The sequence below is a fragment of the Pseudophryne corroboree genome, chromosome 6, assembly GCF_028390025.1.
Source record: "Pseudophryne corroboree isolate aPseCor3 chromosome 6, aPseCor3.hap2, whole genome shotgun sequence".
NCBI lineage: Eukaryota > Metazoa > Chordata > Amphibia > Anura > Myobatrachidae > Pseudophryne > Pseudophryne corroboree.
Genome location: NC_086449.1, coordinates 26,724,238 through 26,747,137, shown reverse-complemented (window position 1 = coordinate 26,747,137; position 22,900 = coordinate 26,724,238). Strand labels below are relative to the sequence as shown.

General features: G+C 49.0%; 1 protein-coding gene across 1 annotated transcript in view; it reads right to left on the bottom strand.

Annotated features, from left to right (window-relative positions):
- EFNB3 (ephrin B3) overlaps positions 1-22,900 on the bottom strand; it is an 81,755-nt gene that overhangs the window by 34,706 nt on the left and 24,149 nt on the right. The window lies entirely within an intron of this gene.

Here is a 22,900-nt window from a genome sequence, read left to right as displayed (position 1 = left end):
GAGATGTACGTAGTAATAGTGAGTAATAAAGTGGAGAGAGATAAACTACCGGCCAATCTGCACCTAACTGCCATGTTACAGGTTGTGTTTGATACTTTTGGTTGGTACTTTATCTCTCTCCAATGCTTAGTACATCTGCCCCTCTCTGACATCATCAGGTTGTCAGCTTTAATTTCATTGGCTTTGAATAATCACATGACCAGTCCATTGCAGTCATTCCTAAAGCATATTTGTGCACTATTTTATTAAGAACTGTGTATAGGTGCGGGACTCCTACTGAACTAGGGATGGCCATCGATGGTTAAAAAACACTGATGGACTATACCTGATGGTGAATATTTTTATCATCGATAGGGGAGAAACAGATGGTTTCCCGCCATCGATGGTATAAAACCAACCAATGTTTGTTTGGTTTTCCCCTGCAAGTGGCTGAGACACGGAGCATAGCTCCGCCCCTGACACCCACGAAGCCCTGCCCACAGGCTCTGAAAATAGAAAAGCAGGAATGACCATCGGTGGGTGAAACTATCGATGGTTCCCTTGCAGATAGGTTTACACCATCAAGGTTAACAACCAATGGTAAAAATCTATGACAACCGTCGATTGCCAGTGGGCACCACCGGGAGGAGCAGGGAGGGTTGGGGGGGTGTTAGGTTAGGTTTAGGCACCCGTCCACCGGTCACACATACCGAACCCCATCAAACACATGACCTGCCCCAGTATAACTCACCCCCCCCCCCCCCCCCCCCCTCTTCTGTTATGCCACATGGACTAGTCCATTCATCAGATTGGGCAAAGGAACATAAGAAAACAGAATTTAGGGGAATCCAAGGGAACAGAATTCCTGTATAATTACATATACGCACAGTATTCTAATGTTATATACATATATACTGCTCTGTATAACAGCACAGAGTATATGCGGATAACGATCACACTCCACTGTACAATAACACTGACTATGTACCCATAATGATCACGCGGCACTATAGAACAATACAGAGTATGGATACACTGACGGTTATTATGTGCGGCAATGTATAACAACATACATCTGGGTGTTATTGAATCTTTCATAGGACTCTAATTACTCATTCAGACTGATTCATCTGCTATATTTTCTTCAACTAATTCTCTGTAATTGCTTTGTATTAATTAGATATACTGGCTCACACAGATATGCTAATTATGATGATAACAATTAGGCTACACATTGTCTGTATGGAGCTGTGTAATACTGTGAGCGCAATAATGTATTTCCGTCTCTTACAGTGCACCCGGAAAGTATTCACAGCGCTTCACTTTTTCCACATTTTGTTATGTTACAGCTTTATTCCATAATGGAATAAATTCATTTTCCCCCTTCAAAATTCTACACACAATACCCCATAATGACAACGTGTAAAAAGTGTTTGAGATTTTTTGCAAATTATTAAAAATAAAAAACTAAGAAATCACATGTACATAAGTATTCACAGCCTTTGCTCAATACTTTGGCGATGCACCTTTGGCAGCAATTACAGACTCAAGTCTTTTTGAATGTGATGCCACAAGCTTGGTACACCCATCTTTGGGGAGTTTCGCCCATTCCTCTTTGCAGCACCTCTCAATAATAACAAAAACAGAAAGGAATAAAAAATAGCGCTTGATGGAAAAAAGCAGCCTAGATATAGCTTCATCAGGTTGGATGGGAAGCGTCCGTGCACAGACATTTTCAGATCTCCCAAGAGATATACAATCGGATCAAGTTTGGGCTCTGGCTGGGCCACTCAAGGACATTCACAAAGTTCTCCAGAAGCCACTCCTTTGATATCTTGGCTGTGTGCTTAGGGTCATTGTCCTGCTGAAAGATGAACTGTCGCCCTAGTCTGAGGTCAAGAGCGCTCTGGAGCAGGTTTTTATCCGGGATGTCTCTGAACATTGCTGCATTCATCTCTCCCTCTATCCTGATTAGTCTCCCAGTTCCTGCCGCTGAAAAACATCCCCCACAACATGATGCTGCCACCACCATGCTTCACTGTGGGGATGGAATTGGCCTGGTGATGAGTGGTGCCTGGTTTCCTCCAAACACGACGCCTGGCATTCACGCCAAAGAGTTCAATCTTCGTCTCACAAGACCAGAGAATTTTGTTTCTCATGGTCTGAGAGTCCTTCAGGTACATTTTGGCAAACTCCGGGGCAAGCTGCCATGTGCTTTTTACTAAGGAGTGGCTTCCATCTGGCCACTCTACCATACAGGCCTGATTGGTGGATTGTTACAGAGATGGTTGTCCTTCTGGAAGGTTCTCCTCTTGCCACAGAGGAATGATGTAGCTCTGACAGAGTGACCATCAAGTTCTTGGTCACCTCTCTGACTAGGGCCCTTCTCCCCCGATCACTCAGTTTAGATGGCCGGCCAGCTCTAGGAAGAGTCCTGGTGGTTCCGAACGTCTTCCATTTACGAATGATGGAGCCCACTGTGCTCATTGGGACCTTCAAAACAGCAGATATTTTTCTGTACCCTTCCCCAGATTTGTGCCTCGAGACAATCCTGTCTGAGAGGTCAACAGACAATTCCTATGACTTCATGCTTGGTTTGTGCTCAGACATGCACTGTCAAGTGTGGGACCTTATATAGACAGGTGTGTGCCTTTCCAAATCATGTTCAATCAACTTTGTGACATATGTTTGGTGGAACTACTTTTACTTTTTTTTAAATGTTAGATTGCTCTAATAAATTTTGACACGTTTTTTCATGAACACATGGAAACAAACCTCCTTTATTTCGGGTTGTTTGTAGAGAAACATTACCGGACTCTAAAGGAGAAATCGTGCAGTTTGGAGGACGTGTAAAAGATACCTTTATAGGAGTCAGCAATCCATAATTTGCGTGAATTGGGGTACGCACCTGGTTAATATCACAACTTTAAAGATACCTTTATAGGAGTCAGCAATCCATAATTTGCGTGAGTTGGGGTACGCACCTGGTTAATATCACAACTTTGAAGATACCTTTATAGGAATTTTGACGCAAAGTCATTGATTTCCACTCTGAACCTGAGGGGGGAATAGTTATCCCGTTTTGAAGCCTCCATCTTAAAGATACCTTGATGGGTACATACTTACCTGACTCTGAGTGAGTGGGGTATGCTATCTCTTGCGGATGTGTTAAGTGTGTCATATCTCCACTCGAAGCTGTTCTACACATGTTTTCTTTTGTTTTATCTTTGCATGGACTCTGAGAAATCCACCCCAGATTGCTAGAAGACCTCTAGATCCAAGCAGAACTGCTAATTGGTCCCATGATTGAAGGGAACTACTCATCTTTGTAAAATAAGGGATGTATTGCACTTTATGTGATTTAGAATAACAATTAATTGTTAAGGCGTCCTGCAGAGTAATATCACCCTTTTTTCCCGTGTATTGCTATGTAAATCTGGTAACATTTATCCGGATATTATCAGTGGACAGGCAGCTTTGCGCCAAATAGGTGAACCATCCACTGCTTTCTCTTTCTCTATGTACACTGACTGCAGCGGTCTTTCTGTATACTGACTGCTATGTGATCTCTCTGTACACTGACTGCAGCGGTCTCTGTGTATACTCACTGCTGTGTGATCTCTCTGTACACTGACTGCTGTGGTCTCTGTCTGTATACTGACTGCTGTGGTCTCTCTGTACACTGACTGCTGTGGTATCTCTGTACACTGACTGCAGCGGTCTCTGTGTACACTGACTCCTAAGTAATCTCTCTGTACACTGACTGCAGCGGTCTCTCTGTATACTGACTGCTATGTGATCTCTCTGTACACTGACTGCAGCGGTCTCTGTGTATACTCACTGCTGTGTGATCTCTCTGTACACTGACTGCTGTGTGGTCTGTCTGTATACTGACTGCTGTGGTCTCTCTGTACACCGACTGCTGTGGTCTCTCTGTATACTGACTAGTGTGTGATCTCTCTGTACACTGACTGCTGTGGTCTCTCTGTATACTCACTGCTGTGTGATCTCTCTGTACACCGACTGCTGTGGTCTCTCTGTATACTCACTGCTGTGTGATCTCTCTGTACACTGACTGCTGTGGTCTCTCTGTATACTGACTGCTGTGTGGTCTCCGTCTGTATACTGACTGCTGTGGTCTCTCTGTACACTGACTGCTGTGGTCTCTCTGTACACTGACTGCTGTGGTCTCTCTGTACACTGACTGCTGTGGTCTCTCTATACACTGACTGCTGTGGTCTCTCTGTACACTGACTGCTGTGGTCTCTCTGTACACTGACTGCTGTGGTCTCTCTGTACACTGACTGCTGTGGTCTCTCTGTACACTGACTGCTGTGGTCTCTCTGTACACTGACTGCTGTGGTCTCTGTCTCTGTATACTGACTGCTGTGTGGTCTCTCTGTATACTGCCTTCTGTGTGGTCTCTCTGTATACTGCCTTCTGTGTGGTCTCTCTGTATACTGACTGCTGGTCTGTCTCTGTATATACTGCCTGCTGTGCGGTCTCGCTGTACACTGACTGCAGCGGTCTCTCTGTATACTGATTGTCGGTCTCTCTCTCTCTGTATATACTGCCTGCTGTGTGGTCTCTCTGTATACTGACTGCCGGAGTCTCTCTCTGTATATACTGCCTGCTGTGTTGTCTCTCTGTATACTGACTGTCGGTCTCTCTCTCTGTATATACTGCCTGCTGTGTGGTCTCTCTGTACACTGACTGCTGTGGTCTCTCTGTATATACTGCCTGCTGTGCGGTCTCTCTGTATACTGACTGCTGTGGTCTCTCTGTATACTGCCTGCTGTGCGGTCTCTCTGTATACTGACTGCTGTGGTCTCTCTGTACACTGACTGCTGTGCGGTCTCTCTCTACACTGACTGCTGTGCGGTCTCTCTCTACACTGACTGCTGTGCGGTCTCTCTGTACACTGACTGCAGCGGTCTCTGTGTATACTCACTGCTGTGTGATCTCTCTGTACACTGACTGCTGTGTGGTCTGTCTGTATACTGACTGCTGTGGTCTCTCTGTACACCGACTGCTGTGGTCTCTCTGTATACTGACTAGTGTGTGATCTCTCTGTACACTGACTGCTGTGGTCTCTCTGTATACTCACTGCTGTGTGATCTCTCTGTACACCGACTGCTGTGGTCTCTCTGTATACTCACTGCTGTGTGATCTCTCTGTACACTGACTGCTGTGGTCTCTCTGTATACTGACTGCTGTGTGGTCTCCGTCTGTATACTGACTGCTGTGGTCTCTCTGTACACTGACTGCTGTGGTCTCTCTGTACACTGACTGCTGTGGTCTCTCTGTACACTGACTGCTGTGGTCTCTCTATACACTGACTGCTGTGGTCTCTCTGTACACTGACTGCTGTGGTCTCTCTGTACACTGACTGCTGTGGTCTCTCTGTACACTGACTGCTGTGGTCTCTCTGTACACTGACTGCTGTGGTCTCTCTGTACACTGACTGCTGTGGTCTCTGTCTCTGTATACTGACTGCTGTGTGGTCTCTCTGTATACTGCCTTCTGTGTGGTCTCTCTGTATACTGCCTTCTGTGTGGTCTCTCTGTATACTGACTGCTGGTCTGTCTCTGTATATACTGCCTGCTGTGCGGTCTCGCTGTACACTGACTGCAGCGGTCTCTCTGTATACTGATTGTCGGTCTCTCTCTCTCTGTATATACTGCCTGCTGTGTGGTCTCTCTGTATACTGACTGCCGGAGTCTCTCTCTGTATATACTGCCTGCTGTGTTGTCTCTCTGTATACTGACTGTCGGTCTCTCTCTCTGTATATACTGCCTGCTGTGTGGTCTCTCTGTACACTGACTGCTGTGGTCTCTCTGTATATACTGCCTGCTGTGCGGTCTCTCTGTATACTGACTGCTGTGGTCTCTCTGTATACTGCCTGCTGTGCGGTCTCTCTGTATACTGACTGCTGTGGTCTCTCTGTACACTGACTGCTGTGCGGTCTCTCTCTACACTGACTGCTGTGCGGTCTCTCTCTACACTGACTGCTGTGCGGTCTCTCTGTACACTGACTGCAGCGGTCTCTGTGTATACTCACTGCTGTGTGATCTCTCTGTACACTGACTGCTGTGTGGTCTGTCTGTATACTGACTGCTGTGGTCTCTCTGTACACCGACTGCTGTGGTCTCTCTGTATACTGACTAGTGTGTGATCTCTCTGTACACTGACTGCTGTGGTCTCTCTGTATACTCACTGCTGTGTGATCTCTCTGTACACCGACTGCTGTGGTCTCTCTGTATACTCACTGCTGTGTGATCTCTCTGTACACTGACTGCTGTGGTCTCTCTGTATACTGACTGCTGTGTGGTCTCCGTCTGTATACTGACTGCTGTGGTCTCTCTGTACACTGACTGCTGTGGTCTCTCTGTACACTGACTGCTGTGGTCTCTCTGTACACTGACTGCTGTGGTCTCTCTATACACTGACTGCTGTGGTCTCTCTGTACACTGACTGCTGTGGTCTCTCTGTACACTGACTGCTGTGGTCTCTCTGTACACTGACTGCTGTGGTCTCTCTGTACACTGACTGCTGTGGTCTCTCTGTACACTGACTGCTGTGGTCTCTGTCTCTGTATACTGACTGCTGTGTGGTCTCTCTGTATACTGCCTTCTGTGTGGTCTCTCTGTATACTGCCTTCTGTGTGGTCTCTCTGTATACTGACTGCTGGTCTGTCTCTGTATATACTGCCTGCTGTGCGGTCTCGCTGTACACTGACTGCAGCGGTCTCTCTGTATACTGATTGTCGGTCTCTCTCTCTCTGTATATACTGCCTGCTGTGTGGTCTCTCTGTATACTGACTGCCGGAGTCTCTCTCTGTATATACTGCCTGCTGTGTTGTCTCTCTGTATACTGACTGTCGGTCTCTCTCTCTGTATATACTGCCTGCTGTGTGGTCTCTCTGTACACTGACTGCTGTGGTCTCTCTGTATATACTGCCTGCTGTGCGGTCTCTCTGTATACTGACTGCTGTGGTCTCTCTGTATACTGCCTGCTGTGCGGTCTCTCTGTATACTGACTGCTGTGGTCTCTCTGTACACTGACTGCTGTGCGGTCTCTCTGTACACTGACTGCTGTGCGGTCTCTCTGTACACTGACTGCTGTGGTCTCTCTGTACACTGACTGCTGTGCGGTCTCTCTGTACACTGACTGCTGTGCGGTCTCTCTGTACACTGACTGCTGTGCGGTCTCTCTGTACACTGACTGCTGTGCGGTCTCTCTGTATATACTGACTGCTGTGCGGTCTCTCTGTATATACTGACTGCTGTGCGGTCTCTCTGTACACTGACTGCTGTGCGGTCTCTCTGTACACTGACTGCTGTGCGGTCTCTCTGTACACTGACTGCTGTGCGGTCTCTCTGTACACTGACTGCTGTGCGGTCTCTCTGTACACTGACTGCTGTGGTCTCTCTGTATACTGACTGCTGTGTGGTCTCTGTACACTGACTGCTGTGTGGTCTCTGTACACTGACTGCTGTGCGGTCTCTGTACACTGACTGCTGTGCGGTCTCTCTGTATATACTGACTGCTGTGCGGTCTCTCTGTATACTGACTGCTGTGCGGTCTCTCTGTATACTGACTGCTGTGCGGTCTCTCTGTATACTGACTGCTGTGCGGTCTCTCTGTATATACTGCCTGCTGTGCGGTCTCTCTGTACACTGACTGCTGTGCGGTCTCTCTGTACACTGACTGCCGCGCGGTCTCTCTGTATACCGACTGCCGTGTGGTCTCTCTGTATACCGACTGCCGTGTGGTCTCTCTGTATACCGACTGCTGTGTGGTCTCTCTGTATACCGACTGCTGTGTGGTCTCTCTGTATACCGACTGCTGTGCGGTCTCTCTGTATATACTGCCTGCTGTGCGGTCTCTCTCTACACTGCCTGCTGTGCGGTCTCTCTCTACACTGCCTGCTGTGCGGTCTCTCTCTACACTGACTGCTGTGCGGTCTCTCTCTACACTGACTGCTGTGCGGTCTCTCTCTACACTGACTGCTGTGCGGTCTCTCTCTACACTGACTGCTGTGCGGTCTCTCTCTACACTGACTGCTGTGCGGTCTCTGTACACTGACTGCTGTGCGGTCTCTGTACACTGACTGCTGTGCGGTCTCTGTACACTGACTGCTGTGCGGTCTCTGTACACTGACTGCTGTGCGGTCTCTCTGTATATACTGACTGCTGTGCGGTCTCTCTGTATACTGACTGCTGTGCGGTCTCTCTGTACACTGACTGCTGTGGTCTCTCTGTATATACTGCCTGCTGTGCGGTCTCTCTGTATACTGACTGCTGTGGTCTCTCTGTATACTGACTGCTGTGCGGTCTCTCTGTACACTGACTGCTGTGGTCTCTCTCTCTCTGTATATACTGCCTGCTGTGCGGTCTCTCTGTACACTGACTGCTGTGGTCTCTCTCTCTGTATATACTGCCTGCTGTGGTCTCTCTCTCTGTATATACTGCCTGCTGTGCGGTCTCTCTCTCTGTACACTGACTGCTGTGCGGTCTCTCTGTACACTGACTGCTGTGCGGTCTCTCTGTACACTGACTGCTGTGCGGTCTCTCTGTACACTGACTGCTGTGCGGTCTCTCTGTACACTGACTGCTGTGCGGTCTCTCTGTACACTGACTGCTGTGCGGTCTCTCTGTACACTGACTGCTGTGCGGTCTCTCTGTACACTGACTGCTGTGCGGTCTCTCTGTACACTGACTGCTGTGCGGTCTCTCTGTACACTGACTGCTGTGCGGTCTCTCTGTACACTGACTGCTGTGCGGTCTCTGTACACTGACTGCTGTGCGGTCTCTCTGTATACTGACTGCTGTGTGGTCTCTCTCTCTGTACACTGACTGCTGTGCGGTCTCTCTCTCTGTACACTGACTGCTGTGCGGTCTCTCTCTCTGTACACTGACTGCTGTGCGGTCTCTCTCTCTGTACACTGACTGCTGTGCGGTCTCTCTCTCTGTACACTGACTGCTGTGCGGTCTCTCTCTCTGTACACTGACTGCTGTGCGGTCTCTCTGTACACTGACTGCTGTGCGGTCTCTGTACACTGACTGCTGTGCGGTCTCTGTACACTGACTGCTGTGCGGTCTCTCTGTATATACTGACTGCTGTGCGGTCTCTCTGTATATACTGACTGCTGTGCGGTCTCTCTGTATATACTGCCTGCTGTGCGGTCTCTCTGTACACTGACTGCTGTGGTCTCTCTGTATATACTGCCTGCTGTGCGGTCTCTCTGTATACTGACTGCTGTGGTCTCTCTGTATACTGACTGCTGTGCGGTCTCTCTGTACACTGACTGCTGTGCGGTCTCTCTGTACACTGACTGCTGTGCGGTCTCTCTGTACACTGACTGCTGTGTGGTCTCTCTGTACAATGACTGCTGTGCGGTCTCTCTGTATACCGACTGCTGTGTGGTCTCTCTGTATATACTGACTGCTGTGGTCTCTCTGTATACTGACTGCTGTGCGGTCTCTCTGTACACTGACTGCTGTGGTCTCTCTGTATACTGACTGCTGTGCGGTCTCTCTGTATATACTGCCTGCTGTGCGGTCTCTCTGTATACTGACTGCTGTGGTCTCTCTGTATACTGACTGCTGTGCGGTCTCTCTGTACACTGACTGCTGTGCGGTCTCTCTGTACACTGACTGCTGTGCGGTCTCTCTGTACACTGACTGCTGTGCGGTCTCTCTGTATACCGACTGCTGTGCGGTCTCTCTGTACACTGACTGCTGTGCGGTCTCTCTGTACACTGACTGCTGTGTGGTCTCTCTGTATACCGACTGCTGTGCGGTCTCTCTGTACACTGACTGCTGTGCGGTCTCTCTGTACACTGACTGCTGTGGTCTCTCTCTCTCTGTATATACTGCCTTCTGTGCGGTCTCTCTGTACACTGACTGCTGCGGTCTCTCTGTATATACTGCCTGCTGTGCGGTCTCTCTGTACACTGACTGCTGCGGTCTCTCTGTATATACTGCCTGCTGTGCGGTCTCTCTGTACACTGACTGCTGTGGTCTCTCTGTATATACTGCCTGCTGTGGTCTCTCTGTATACTGACTGCAGCGGTCTCTCTGTATACTGACTGCTGTGGTCTCTCTGTATATACTGCCTGCTGTGCGGTCTCTCTGTACACTGACTGCAGCGGTCTCTCTGTATACTGACTGCTGTGGTCTCTCTGTATATACTGCCTGCTGTGCGGTCTCTCTGTATACTGACTGCTGTGCGGTCTCTGTATACTGACTGCTGTGTGGTCTCTGTATACCGACTGCTGTGTGGTCTCTGTATACCGACTGCTGTGTGGTCTCTCTGTATACTGACTGCTGTGCGGTCTCTCTGTACACTGACTGCTGTGCGGTCTCTCTGTACACTGACTGCTGTGCGGTCTCTCTGTACACTGACTGCTGTGCGGTCTCTCTGTACACTGACTGCTGTGCGGTCTCTCTGTACACTGACTGCTGTGCGGTCTCTCTGTACACTGACTGCTGTGGTCTCTCTGTATACTGACTGCTGTGGTCTCTCTGTATATACTGACTGCTGTGGTCTCTCTGTATACTGACTGCTGTGGTCTCTCTGTATACGGACTGCTGTGGTCTCTCTGTATACTGACTGCTGTGGTCTCTCTCTGTATACTGACTGCTGTGCGGTCGCTCTCTATACTGACTGCTGTGGTCTCTCTGTATATATTGCCTGCTGTGGTCTCTCTCTGTACACTGACTGCTGTGCGGTCGCTCTCTATACTGACTGCTGTGGTCTCTCTGTATATATTGCCTGCTGTGCGGTCTCTCTGTACACTGACTGCTGTGGTCTCTCTGTATACTGACTGCTGTGGTCTCTCTCTGTATATATTGCCTGCTGTGGTCTCTCTGTACACTGACTGCTGTGGTCTCTCTGTATACTGACTGCTGTGGTCTCTCTGTATACTGACTGCTGTGGTCTCTCTCTGTATATATTGCCTGCTGTGGTCTCTCTCTGTATATATTGCCTGCTGTGGTCTCTCTCTATACTGACTGCTGTGGTCTCTCTCTATACTGACTGCTGTGGTCTCTCTCTGTATATATTGCCTGCTGTGGTCTCTCTCTGTATATATTGCCTGCTGTGGTCTCTCTGTACACTGACTGCTGTGGTCTCTCTGTACACTGACTGCTGTGGTCTCTCTCTATACTGACTGCTGTGGTCTCTCTCTGTATATATTGCCTGCTGTGGTCTCTCTCTGTATATATTGCCTGCTGTGGTCTCTCTGTACACTGACTGCTGTGGTCTCTCTCTGTATATATTGCCTGCTGTGGTCTCTCTGTACACTGACTGCTGTGGTCTCTCTGTACACTGACTGCTGAGGTCTCTCTCTATACTGACTGCTGTGGTCTCTCTCTGTATATATTGCCTGCTGTGGTCTCTCTGTACACTGACTGCTGTGCGGTCTCTCTGTACACTGACTGCTGTGGTCTCTCTGTATACTGACTGCTGTGCGGTCTCTCTGTATATACTGCCTGCTGTGCGGTCTCTCTGTATACTGACTGCTGTGGTCTCTCTGTATACTGACTGCTGTGCGGTCTCTCTGTACACTGACTGCTGTGCGGTCTCTCTGTACACTGACTGCTGTGCGGTCTCTCTGTACACTGACTGCTGTGCGGTCTCTCTGTATACCGACTGCTGTGCGGTCTCTCTGTACACTGACTGCTGTGCGGTCTCTCTGTACACTGACTGCTGTGTGGTCTCTCTGTATACCGACTGCTGTGCGGTCTCTCTGTACACTGACTGCTGTGCGGTCTCTCTGTACACTGACTGCTGTGGTCTCTCTCTCTCTGTATATACTGCCTTCTGTGCGGTCTCTCTGTACACTGACTGCTGCGGTCTCTCTGTATATACTGCCTGCTGTGCGGTCTCTCTGTACACTGACTGCTGCGGTCTCTCTGTATATACTGCCTGCTGTGCGGTCTCTCTGTACACTGACTGCTGTGGTCTCTCTGTATATACTGCCTGCTGTGGTCTCTCTGTATACTGACTGCAGCGGTCTCTCTGTATACTGACTGCTGTGGTCTCTCTGTATATACTGCCTGCTGTGCGGTCTCTCTGTACACTGACTGCAGCGGTCTCTCTGTATACTGACTGCTGTGGTCTCTCTGTATATACTGCCTGCTGTGCGGTCTCTCTGTATACTGACTGCTGTGCGGTCTCTGTATACTGACTGCTGTGTGGTCTCTGTATACCGACTGCTGTGTGGTCTCTCTGTATACTGACTGCTGTGCGGTCTCTCTGTATACTGACTGCTGTGCGGTCTCTCTGTACACTGACTGCTGTGCGGTCTCTCTGTACACTGACTGCTGTGCGGTCTCTCTGTACACTGACTGCTGTGCGGTCTCTCTGTACACTGACTGCTGTGCGGTCTCTCTGTACACTGACTGCTGTGGTCTCTCTGTATACTGACTGCTGTGGTCTCTCTGTATATACTGACTGCTGTGGTCTCTCTGTATACTGACTGCTGTGGTCTCTCTGTATACGGACTGCTGTGGTCTCTCTGTATACTGACTGCTGTGGTCTCTCTCTGTATACTGACTGCTGTGCGGTCGCTCTCTATACTGACTGCTGTGGTCTCTCTGTATATATTGCCTGCTGTGGTCTCTCTCTGTACACTGACTGCTGTGCGGTCGCTCTCTATACTGACTGCTGTGGTCTCTCTGTATATATTGCCTGCTGTGCGGTCTCTCTCTGTACACTGACTGCTGTGGTCTCTCTGTATACTGACTGCTGTGGTCTCTCTCTGTATATATTGCCTGCTGTGGTCTCTCTGTACACTGACTGCTGTGGTCTCTCTGTATACTGACTGCTGTGGTCTCTCTGTATACTGACTGCTGTGGTCTCTCTCTGTATATATTGCCTGCTGTGGTCTCTCTCTGTATATATTGCCTGCTGTGGTCTCTCTCTATACTGACTGCTGTGGTCTCTCTCTATACTGACTGCTGTGGTCTCTCTCTGTATATATTGCCTGCTGTGGTCTCTCTCTGTATATATTGCCTGCTGTGGTCTCTCTGTACACTGACTGCTGTGGTCTCTCTGTACACTGACTGCTGTGGTCTCTCTCTATACTGACTGCTGTGGTCTCTCTCTGTATATATTGCCTGCTGTGGTCTCTCTCTGTATATATTGCCTGCTGTGGTCTCTCTGTACACTGACTGCTGTGGTCTCTCTCTGTATATATTGCCTGCTGTGGTCTCTCTGTACACTGACTGCTGTGGTCTCTCTGTACACTGACTGCTGAGGTCTCTCTCTATACTGACTGCTGTGGTCTCTCTCTGTATATATTGCCTGCTGTGGTCTCTCTGTACACTGACTGCTGTGGTCTCTCTCTGTATATATTGCCTGCTGTGGTCTCTCTGTACACTGACTGCTGTGGTCTCTCTCTATACTGACTGCTGTGGTCTCTCTCTGTATATATTGCCTGCTGTGGTCTCTCTCTGTATATATTGCCTGCTGTGGTCTCTCTGTACACTGACTGCTGTGGTCTCTCTCTGTATATATTGCCTGCTGTGGTCTCTCTGTACACTGACTGCTGTGGTCTCTCTGTACACTGACTGCTGAGGTCTCTGTTACAGTAGTGGAGAGTATATAACCCGTGTACACACAGTATATAGAAAATGTCTAGTTTCTGGAACTTTCAATTCTGATTAGTTCTCTAGGAGTTTGTTCCAGACAGAGATCTCCTCAGCCCCCAGCTCTCCCCCTCTCCCAGTTGTGTGGGCAGTCCTGTCAGAGGTATGATGCCAATCTCTGCGTGCCAGCGTTGCCACATCACTGCCCACCAGCAATCGCCAGGTATGTGGGAGAAACAGAATCACCTCCTTTCTACTGCATGTAGCTAAATATACTGTATACTCCCTGGCACCGTACAGCTCTGCCCTGAGACCATCGCTGTATATATAATGCTGAGTATTATGGGCACAGGTTATGTACCCTTCCCCTGACATCAGAGGTTCTGCAGTAACAGAGACGGGTCCTGGGCAGGAGTACACAGTATGAGCATCAGGGCTCCTAAGGAGGAGAGAACACCAGGGAGAAATGTGTAATGCGGTGTGACATACATGAATGCCCATGTGGCAGTATGGTGAGGAAGAGAGTACTCACACCTGCAATAAGCAGCAATCCCAGTGCCGCTCTGCATCTATATATAGCATACAGCAGCCACATGACCAGCGTACATTAATACTGCCCCATGAGACCAATCCATAAGGTGCAGAATGCCTAGTCTGCAATGCATGGTGCGAAATCTGCTCCCTAGTGTACAATGCAGAGCCCGTTCTCCAACGTCTAGTGTACAATGCAGAGCCCGTTCTCCAACGCCCAGCGTGCAATGCAGAGCCCGTTCTCCAACGCCTAGCGTGCAATGCAGAGCCCGTTCTCCAACGCCTAGCGTGCAATGCAGAGCCCGTTCTCCAACGCCTAGCGTACAATGCAGAGCCCGTTCTCCAACGCCTAGCGTACAATGCAGAGCCCGTTCTCCAATGCCTAGTGTACAATGCAGAGCCCGTTCTCCAACGCCTAGTGTACAATGCAAAGCCCGTTCTCCAATGCATGGTGTACAATGCAGAGCCCGTTCTCCAACGCCTAGTGTACAATGCAGAGCCCGTTCTCCAACGCCTAGTGTACAATGCAGAGCCCGTTCTCCAACGCCTAGCGTACAATGCAGAGCCCGTTCCCCAACGCCTAGTGTGCAATGCAGAGCCCGTTCTCCAACGCCTAGCGTACAATGCAGAGCCCGTTCTCCAACGCCTAGCGTACAATGCAGAGCCCGTTCCCCAACGCCTAGCGTACAATGCAGAGCCCGTTCCCCAACGCCTAGCGTACAATGCAGAGCCCGTTCTCCAACGCCTAGCGTACAATGCAGAGCCCGTTCCCCAACGCCTAGCATGCAATGCAGAGCCCGTTCTCCAACGCCTAGCGTACAATGCAGAGCCCGTTCCCCAACGCCTAGCGTACAATGCAGAGCCCGTTCCCCAACGCCTAGCGTACAATGCAGATCCCGTTCTCCAACGTCTAGCGTACAATGCAGAGCCCGTTCTCCAACGCCTAGCGTACAATGCAGAGCCCGTTCCCCAATGCCTAGCGTACAATGCAGAGCCCGTTCCCCAACGCCTAGTGTACAATGCAGAGCCCGTTCTCCAATGCCTAGCGTACAATGCAGAGCCCATTCTCCAATGTCTAGTGTACAATGCAGAGCCTGTTCTCCAATGCCTAGTGTACAATGCAGAGCCCGTTCTCCAATGCCTAGCTTACAATGCATAGACCATTATCCAATGCCTAGTGTACAATGCAGAGCCTGTTCTCCAATGCCTAGTGTACAATGCAGAGCCCGTTCTCCAATGCCTATCGTACAATGCAGAGCCCATTCTCCAATGCATAGTGTACAATGCAGAGCCTGTTCTCCAACGCCTAGTGTACAATGCAGAGCCCGTTCTCCAACGCCTAGTGTGCAATGCAGAGCCCGTTCTCCAACGCCTAGTGTACAATGCAAAGCCCGTTCTCCAATGCATGGTGTACAATGCAGAGCCCGTTCTCCAACGCCTAGTGTACAATGCAGAGCCCGTTCTCCAACGCCTAGTGTACAATGCAGAGCCCGTTCTCCAATGCCTAGCGTACAATGCAGAGCCCGTTCTCCAATGCCTAGCGTACAATGCAGAGCCCATTCTCCAATATCTAGTGTACAATACAGAGCCCGTTCTCCAATATCTAGTGTACAATGCAGAGCCCATTCTCCAATGCCTAGTGTACAATGCAGAGCCCGTTATCCAACGCCTAGTGTACAATACAGAGCCCGTTATCCAACGCCTAGTGTACAATGCATAACTCATTCTGTAGAGTCTAGTATACAATGCACAGTATACAATGCACAGCTCATTCACCACTGACTAGCGTACAATACAGAGCCCATTATCCAATGTCTAGCATACAATACAACCCCATTATCCAATTTCTAATATACAATGCAGAGCCCATTCTCTTGTATCTAGCATACAATGCACAGCCCATTCACCGCTGACTAGCGTACAATACAGAGTCCATTATCTAATGTCTAGTATACAATACAGAGGCCATTCTCCAATTTCTAGTATGCAATGCAGAGCCCATTCTCTTGTGTCTAGCATACAATGCAGAGCCCATTCACCGCTGACTATCGTACAATACAGATCCCATTATCCAATATCTAGTATACAATGCAAAGATCATAACCTGTTGCCTATCAGATAATGCAGAACCCAATTTCTTATAACTAGTGTACAATACAGAGCCCATTCTCTTATGCCTATTATACAATACAGAGACCATTCTCTGGTGCCTATTATACAATACAGAGCCCAATCTCTGGTGCCCAGTGTGCAATACAGAGCCCATTCACTGGTGCCAAGTGTGCAATACAGAGCCCATTCTCTGGTGCCAAGTGTGCAATACAGAGCCCATTCTCTGGTGCCTAGTATACAATACAGATCCCATTCTCTGGTGCCCTGTGTGCAATACAGAGCCCATTCTCTTATGCCTATTATACAATACAGAGCCCATTCTCTTATGCCTATTATACAATACAGAGCCCATTCACTTATGCCTATTATACAATACAGAGCTCATTCTCTTATGCCTATTATACAATACAGAGCCCATTCTCTTATGCCTATTATACAATACAGAGCCCATTCTCTTATGCATATTATACAATACAGAGCCCATTCTCTTATGCATATTATACAATACAGAGCCCATTCTCTTATGCATATTATACAATACAGAGCCCATTCTCTTATGCATATTATACAATACAGAGCCCATTCTCTTATGCATATTATACAATACAGAGCCCATTCTCTTATGCCTATTATACAATACAGAGACCATTCTTTTATGTCTATTAAACAATACAGAGACCATTCTCTTATGCCTATTAAACAATACAGTGACTATTCTCTGGTGCCTATTATACAATACAGAGACCATTTTCTGGAGCCCAGTATACAATACCGAGCTCATTCTCTGGTGCCTAGTATACAATACAGAGCCCATTCTCTGGTGTCCAATGTGCAATACAGAGCCCACTCTATTATGCCTATTACACAATACAGAGACCATTCTCTGGTGACCAGTATACAATACAGAGACCATTCTCCAATGCCTTGTATACAATACAGAGCGTATTCTCAGATCCCTATTACACAATGCAGAGCTCATACCCCGATGCCAAGTAAACAACAGAGACACTATTGTTTGGTGGATAGTATGTAATATAAAGTCAATTCTATGGTGGCTAATATACAAAGCAAATGAGGGTGTCACTGAGCAGCACTGGGCAGGCGCCCCAGGGTGTGATATGCAGTCATGCCTCCAAAGCGGCATACACTAGGGGGCGTGGCTTCACGCAAACACACCGGAAGTCCTGCAATGGGCGTGACAGGATGAGCAGAGCAAACGCAGCCCCATAGAAGCCAGAAACATAGTTTTCATGGGGGCTGCTTCAATGCTGACTTCAGCAATAGATGCTACTGGCTTGGCCCTGTAGCTGTTGTATCATTAGCCATCCCTCCGCTTCTCACACACTGAAGGTACGGACTACTTTCTGCTTCACAAATGTGCCCCGTGGGGAGGCGGTGTCACCCCAATCACTGCTACAGCCCAGCAAAGGCCGGATTTACCAACACTGCTGCCTGGAGAACTTATGCGTGTCAGGAACTTCGCCAGCACCCGACAGATTTGGGTCACGTACCGGCGACCTGTCAGGCTTGACCTTACCTCGCTCTGGTGCAAGTTAGACAATAAAAAGCTATGACTGGTCACTCTGGGTACTATGCCTTAGATCGTAGGTAATTACGGTCCTAATTCAGACCTGAGCGCTAGCAAGCGATTTTTGCACTGCTGCGATCAGATAGTCGCCACCTACAGGGGAGTGTATTTTAGCTGTGCATGCGTGCGAACGCATGTGTAGCAGAGCTGTACAAACAGATCTTGTGCAGTCTCTGCGCAGCCCAGGACTTACTCAGCCGCTGCGATCACTTCAGCCTGTTCGGAGCCGGAATGGACGTCAGACACCCGACGTGCAAGCGCTTGGACACGCCTGCGTTTTTCCAAACACTCCCAGAAAACGGTCAAACGCCTTCTTTCTGTCAATCTCCTTGCGAACGCCCGTGTGAACGGATCCTTCGCACAAACCCATTGCTGAGCGGCGATCCGCTTTGTACCCGTGCGAGGCGCCTGCGCATTGAGTTAGCCCCCTAAGACTTTGAGCGATTATGCCCCATTCTGTCAGTTCCTGCCGAGTGCGCCAATTAGTCACATGCAACGTTTTGCACGTGCTGCAATAAAAATGGCTTTGTCACGTTTACTGCGGCCCATCTCTGTAAAAACCTGTAAATCAAGGGCACGATGTGCGCCATTTGTCCGCAAAGGACCACTACCTCATTGGATCGGGTATTTTTGGCTTTAATCTTTCAAAAAAAATCCATTCAATTTGACTCTAGTTGGACTTATTTCACCTGGGGAAAAAAAATAAAAAATTGCTGATCTATGAGCCTGGCCTAATACCGTAGCCTAGATATGTCAGAATGGGTATGTCAACGACAGTATATTGTAGCGTGTCCCCCCTCCGAGCCTCTGTCATTATATTCATGTCAGTGTACGTGTGAGGGGTCCCAGCCTATGTCTGTGTCCCCCGCGTGTATATATTTATATATCTGTGCAAGCGTCTCAGCGCAGAGAACGGACCCGCCAGGTCACAGGTCAGTGCGCACAAGCAGCTAATGGAAATAATACCTGATCCCGCATAGAACACAAGAGAAAGAGAATCAGAATTACACAGCTGCGTGATCTCGGGAATGGTACGCGTGTTAATAACAGTGCGCTGCAATCAGGCTTTTTACTCGTGCTGTAATATAATTGCATGACAGGTGCGCTTTAAGTCTGGCATGTACTGAATGAGGTTCAGGGTTTAAACGTATCAGAAGAAATTATCGGTGCCGCTCATGTTTATGGATAGCAGAAGTGTGGTCCTCACCTTGATACCCGACAATGGAATGCTGTCATTTCCCAAATGCCCCCCAGGGCATCCTTAACATGGGCAAAGCAATGCACTGTGGCCCCTACCCACCCATTCACGGGAATAATAAGAATTCACTTACCGATAATTCTATTTCTCATAGTCCGTAGTGGATGCTGGGGACTCCGAAAGGACCATGGGGAATAGCGGCTCCGCAGGAGACTGGGCACAAAGTAAAAGCTTTAGGACTAGCTGGTGTGCACTGGCTCCTCCCCCTATGACCCTCCTCCAAGCCTCAGTTAGGATACTGTGCCCGGACGAGCGTACACAATAAGGAAGGATTTTGAATCCCGGGTAAGACTCATACCAGCCACACCGTACAACTTGTGATCTGAACACAGTTAACAGCATGATAACAGAAGGAGCCTCTGAAAAGATGGCTCACAACAACAATAACCCGATTTTTGTAACAATAACTATGTACAAGTAATGCAGACAATCCGCACTTGGGATGGGCGCCCAGCATCCACTACGGACTATGAGAAATAGAATTATCGGTAAGTAAATTCTTATTTTCTCTAACGTCCTAGTGGATGCTGGGGACTCCGAAAGGACCATGGGGATTATACCAAAGCTCCCAAACGGGCGGGAGAGTGCGGATGACTCTGCAGCACCGAATGAGAGAACTCCAGGTCCTCCTCAGCCAGGGTATCAAATTTGTAGAATTTAGCAAACGTGTTTGCCCCTGACCAAGTAGCTGCTCGGCAAAGTTGTAAAGCCGAGACCCCTCGGGCAGCCGCCCAAGATGAGCCCACTTTCCGTGTGGAATGGGCTTTTACAGATTTTGGCTGTGGCAGGCCTGCCACAGAATGTGCAAGCTGAATTGTACTACAAATCCAACGAGCAATCGTCTGCTTAGAAGCAGGAGCACCCAGCTTGTTGGGTGCATACAGGATAAACAGCGAATCAGATTTCCTGACTCCAGCCGTCCTGGAAACATATATTTTCAGGGCCCTGACTACGTCCAGCAACTTGGAATCCTCCAAGTTCCTAGTAGCCGCAGGCACCACAATAGGCTGGTTTAAGTGAAATGCTGAAACCACCTTAGGTAGAAATTGAGGACGAGTCCTCAATTCTGCCCTGTCCGTATGAAAAATTAGGTAAGGGCTTTTATAGGATAAAGCCGCCAATTCTGAGACATGCCTGGCTGAAGCCAGGGCTAACAGCATTACCACTTTCCATGTGAGATATTTTAAGTCCACAGTGGTGAGTGGTTCAAACCAATGTGATTTTAGGAATCCCAAAACTACATTGAGATCCCAAGGTGCCACTGGAGGCACAAAAGGAGGCTGTATATGCAGTACTCCCTTGATAAACGTCTGAACTTCAGGAACAGAAGCCAGTTCTTTTTGGAAGAATATTGACAGGGACGAAATTTGAACCTTAATGGACCCTAATTTGAGGCCCATAGACAGTCCTGTTTGCAGAAAATGCAGGAAACGACCCAGTTGAAATTCCTCTATAGGGGCCTTCCTGGCCTCGCACCACGCAACATATTTACGCCAAATACGGTGATAATGTTGTATGGTTACATCCTTCCTGGCTTTGATCAGGGTAGGGATGACTTCATCCGGAATGCCTTTTTCCTTCAGGATCCGGCGTTCAACCGCCATGCCGTCAAACGCAGCCGCGGTAAGTCTTGGAACAGACATGGTCCCTGCTGGAGCAGGTCCTTTCTTAGAGGTAGAGGCCACGGGTCTTCCGTGAGCATCTCTTGAATTTCCGGGTACCAAGTCCTTCTTGGCCAATCCGGAGCCATGAGTATAGTCTTTACTCCTCTCCTTCTTATGATTCTCAGTACTTTTGGTATGAGAGGAAGAGGAGGGAACACATACACTGACTGGTACACCCACGGTGTTACCAGAGCGTCCACAGCTATTGCCTGAGGGTCCCTTGACCTGGCGCAATATCTGTCCAGTTTTTTGTTGAGGCGGGACGCCATCATGTCCACCTTTGGTTTTTCCCAACGGTTCACAATCATGTGGAAGACTTCTGGGTGAAGTCCCCACTCCCCCGGGTGAAGATCGTGTCTGCTGAGGAAGTCTGCTTCCCAGTTGTCCACTCCCGGAATGAACACTGCTGACAGTGCTATCACATGATTCTCTGCCCAGCGAAGAATCCTTGCCACTTCCATCATTGCCCTCCTGCTTCTTGTGCCGCCCTGTCTGTTTACGTGGGCGACTGCCGTGATGTTGTCCGACTGGATCAACACCGGCTGACCCTGAAGCAGAGGTCTTGCCTGACTTAGGGCATTGTAAATGGCCCTTAGTTCCAGGATATTTATGTGAAGTGACGTTTCCATGCTTGACCACAAGCCCTGGAAATTTCTTCCCTGTGTGACTGCTCCCCAGCCTCTCAGGCTGGCATCCGTGGTCACCAGGACCCAATCCTGAATGCCGAATCTGCGGCCCTCTAGGAGATGAGCACTCTGTAACCACCACAGGAGAGACACCCTTGTCCTTGGAGACAGGGTTATCCGCTGATGCATTTGAAGATGCGATTCGGACCATTTGTCCAGCAGATCCCACTGAAAAGTTCTTGCGTGGAATCTGCCGAATGGAATCGCTTCGTAAGAAGCCACCATCTTTCCCAGGACCCTTGTGCATTGATGTACTGACACTTGGCCTGGTCTTAGGAGGTTCCTGACTAGGTCGGATAACTCCTTGGCTTTCTCCTCCAGGAGAAACACCTTTTTCTGTACTGTGTCCAGAATCATCCCTAGGAACAGCAGACGTGTCGTCGGAATCAGCTGTGATTTTGGAATATTTAGAATCCATCCGTGCTGTCGTAGTACTACTTGAGATAGTGCTACTCCGACCTCTAACTGTTCTCTGGACCTTGCCCTTATCAGGAGATCGTCCAAGTAAGGGATAATTAAGACGCCTTTTCTTCGAAGAAGAATCATCATTTCGGCCATTACCTTGGTAAAGACCCGGGGTGCCGTGGACAATCCAAACGGCAGCGTCTGAAACTGATAGTGACAGTTCTGTACCACAAACCTGAGGTACCCTTGGTGAGAAGGGCAAATTGGGACATGGAGGTAAGCATCCTTGATGTCCAGAGACACCATAAAGTCCCCTTCTTCCAGGTTCGCTATCACTGCTCTGAGTGACTCCATCTTGAACTTGAACCTTTTTATGGAAGTGTTCAAGGATTTCAGATTTAAAATGGGTCTCACCGAGCCGTCCGGCTTCGGTACCACAAACAGCGTGGAATAATACCCCTTTCCCTGTTGTAGGAGGGGTACCTTGATTATCACCTGCTGGGAATACAGCTTGTGAATGGCTTCCAATACCGCCTCCCTGTCGGGGGGAGACGTTGGTAAAGCAGACTTCAGGAACCGGCGAGGGGGAGACGTCTCGAATTCCAATTTGTACCCCTGAGATACTACCTGCAGGATCCAGGGGTCCACTTGCGAGTGAGCCCACTGCGCGCTGAAATTCTTGAGACGGGCCCCCACCGTGCCTGAGTCCGCTTGTAAGGCCCCAGCATCATGCTGAGGACTTGGCAGAAGCGGGGGGGGGGCTTCTGTTCGTGGGAAGAGGCTGTTTGCTGCAGTCTTTTTCCCCTTCCTCTGCCCCGGGGCAGATATGAGTGGCCTTTTGCCCGCTTGCCCTTATGGGGACGAAAGGACTGAGCCTGAAAAGACGGTATCTTTTTCTGCTGCGAGGTGACTTGGGGTAAAAAGGTGGATTTTCCAGCCGTTGCCGTGGCCACCAGGTCCGATAGACCGACCCCAAATAACTCCTCCCCTTTATACGGCAATACTTCCATATGCCGTTTGGAATCCGCATCCCCTGACCACTGTCGCGTCCATAATCCTCTTCTGGCAGAAATGGACAT